At 54.8% G+C, this 3,078-nt stretch overlaps 1 long non-coding RNA gene across 1 annotated transcript; it reads left to right on the forward strand.

Moving 5' to 3' along the window:
* Position 1: 1 nt before the first annotated feature.
* On the forward strand, positions 2-1,447 carry LOC113980899. The gene is made up of 3 exons (XR_003538247.1): positions 2-82; positions 163-210; positions 631-1,447. It is a non-coding gene; the product is annotated as an uncharacterized LOC113980899 (long non-coding RNA).
* Positions 1,448-3,078: the final 1,631 nt, after the last annotated feature.

Here is a 3,078-nt window from a genome sequence, read left to right on the forward strand (position 1 = left end):
TCAGCCACCTCCATCTTCGCGCTGAAGGAGATCCAGCTGCAGAAGGAGCCGGGGCTGCGCGCGGCCCCCCTGCCCCCCCCAGGTCAGCACCCGAAACTGTGACCCCCCCCGAAACTGCGACCTCCCCAAACCCACACCCTGCCCCCCTCATTTCCTCCGTAGGTTCTTCCGCCTTCCGGGTGCTCGACACTGAATTCTGATGCTGAGCAGGTAGGGCCCCCCAAAATCGGGTGACCTGCCCAAAATGGGGGACCCCTCCCATGGGACTGCCTGATTGACTCTTCCCAAAGTTGAGGAGCAGTAGCATTGGGGGTAGATCCCGAAACTATGGGGAACACCCCAAAAAATGAGCCCCCCAAAACCCAGGAGGGTTCCCTGGAAAGGGGACTTTCCAGAAATGGGTGATCTACCCCAAAACCAGGGATCACCCCCCAAACATGGACCCTTAAAGGTCAGAACACCCCCAAAACGTGGAGCTGCTGCTGTATGGGCCCCCATGATATCTGGGGCTCAGAGACCCCCAAAATGGAATAACTCTCATGAATGGGGAAACCTCTAAAAAGGGGGGAGGGAGCAAATTTAGGGGTTCATCCATTTGGGCCCCCCCTTAACTGCTTCCTCTCCCCACAGCCCCTGGACTGCTGCTGCAACCCCCCAGGACCCCCCAAAACTGGGGGGGGTTGCCACAAAACTGGGGGGTGACCCCCAAGTTAAGGGGTCACCCCAGAACTACAGGAGGGCCCCCTGGACCGGTAACCACGGCCCCCCAAAAGACCCCCTGAGGAACCGCTGCTGGATTTGGGGGGCGTCACGTGGGACCCCCCCATTGGAGGGGGGTTTGGGGTCCCCCCTATTTTTTTGGGGAGTTCCCTTGAGACTGGGGTTTCTTCCCCCCAATTTACTTCGAGTTTTATTTTTTCAAGGCAATATTATAAATAAGAGTCTATATGGGTCCCTCCCCCCAAGGGGCGGGGCTCAGAGGGGGTGGGGCACAGCAGGGCGGGGCCTGGCAGGGGCAGGGCCACCCTGGGAGCAGTTTTGGGGCGGGGGGCGGGGAGGGTGAGTCACGGTGCCCTTCTGTGCTTACTCTGAGGTTACTTACACTCAACTCCAGGGTTACCCTGTTGTTATTTGGGGCCTCGGCGTCTCCCAGGAGGTTCCCCAGGGTGGGGGGGCTTCCTCTGAGGTTGGTCCCACTTCACTCCAGGGTTACCCCAGGGTTACTCAGGCCCAACTCTGACTTTACTCCAAGGCAGCTCAGGCCCAGCTCTGCGGCCATATCTGCCCTACTCCAGCCTTACTTCACGACTCCTCAGCCTCTCCTTGCTCACTGCTGTGGTGTTACTCACTTTCTACTCTTGATTACTCAGATGTTACTCAGCTGGGGCTCCCCTCCCTCCCCTGGGTTGCTCGTGGAGATCATTACTCTGAGCCTTCTTGGCCCTTATGTTGAGGTTGGTTGGTACTTTACTCCTGCCCAGATTTTACTCCAGCGTTACTCATGATTGAGGGGGGTGGTCTTTACTCTGAGCTTCCTCAGCTCTTAGTCTGAAGTCACTTGACACGTTGCCCCTATTCAGAACTTACTCCAGGGTTCCTTCTGGGTGTCCTTACTTTGAGTTTACTCAGTCTGAGGTTACTCAGTACTTCTAGACAGAACTTACTCCAGGGTTACTCATATGGGCCCTTACTCTGGGTTTGCTCAGATCATCCTTTTGTGTTGTTTGATACTTTATTGCTACTCGCACCTTACTCCAGGGTTACTCCATATGGTTCATTCTCCTTTGCCTTTGCCCCACACTTACTCTGGTGTTACCAACCCTTTGGCCTCCTCAGTGCTTCCGTGGAAGTTACGCGCGCGCTCCTCTATTGCTGCCCAGCTCCTCGCCACAGTGACTCAGCCCTTACTCAGAAGTTACTCAGCCCTTACCGCCTCCTGCTACTCAGCTCTCCCTATTTATTGCTTGAACCCCAGGTTCTCTCACCCTCAAAGCTGCACTCCGGCATTACACAAGTCTTGGCCTGCCTCACCTTACTCAGAGGTTGCTCAGCCCTTACTAGCAGGTTACTTAAATGCATCTTGACGCTGACTTGCTCCACACTTGTAACTGGGCTTGTGTGGTGGGTCCTCAGAAGGGACTTAGGCCTTACTCAACACTTAATGCTTACTCAGAAGTTACTAAGGCCTTAGTGGGCCAGCCCTGTTTACCCCCCAGTGGGTTTGGGGTTACATGGCAGCGCCTTCTTTGCTACTCAACCTTTACTCAGATGATACGAAGCCCCTCTTCTGCTTACGAGCTTCCCCCGCCCTCCGGTCGCTTCCTTAGCCCCTCCTTGTGCTACTCAGAGGTTGCTGAGTTGACCCGTGTCACATCTTTCCTCATATGTTACTCAGTCTCAGCTCTGGTGTTTCCTGCTCCCCCTGTCCTTCCAAGCCTTTTCTCTGAGGATACCCACTGGATACACCTCCTTCACTGCTTGCTGTGGTGTTACTCACCCTTTGCACTTCTCAACTATCTTCTGGGCCTCACAGCTCTTACTCCAAGGTTACTCAGCCCTTGCTGTTGTCCGGTATCTTGAAGTTACTTGAGGTTTGTTATGTTGAAGTTACTCAGATGCTACTAGAGGTCACAACTTACACTGAGATTGCAAAAGTTACCCAGTGCACTGGTGGGAGGGGAGTAGTCTTTACTCAAGAGTTGCTTATCCTTTACTCCAAGGTTCCTACGTACCCAGTGGCCACACAGTTGTTACTCTGAGGTCAATCCTTGCTCTGAAGTTACTCATCCCTTACTCCAAGAGCACTCAGCCTCCAGGGTTACCCAGTCCCCATCCTTGGGCTAATCAGGTGTTACTCCAGAGTTACTCCCACTTGATGCCGAGGTGACACTTCACTCCTGGGTTACTCACACTCCCCCCACCCCGAGGCCGCACAAAACGGACACTTTACACTGAGGGCGATTCGTGCCCTGGGGGAGAGGGAACTCATCGGTTACTCACCCTTTACCTTGAGGTTACTCCCATCTCACCCCCCTCCCATCCAGCCTCACTCAGGATCGCCGAACCTCACCCCCCCCC

Source organism: Neopelma chrysocephalum, unplaced genomic scaffold, assembly GCF_003984885.1.
Source record: "Neopelma chrysocephalum unplaced genomic scaffold, ASM398488v2 Primary Assembly neopelma1_95569, whole genome shotgun sequence".
Classification (NCBI taxonomy): Eukaryota; Metazoa; Chordata; class Aves; order Passeriformes; family Pipridae; genus Neopelma; species Neopelma chrysocephalum.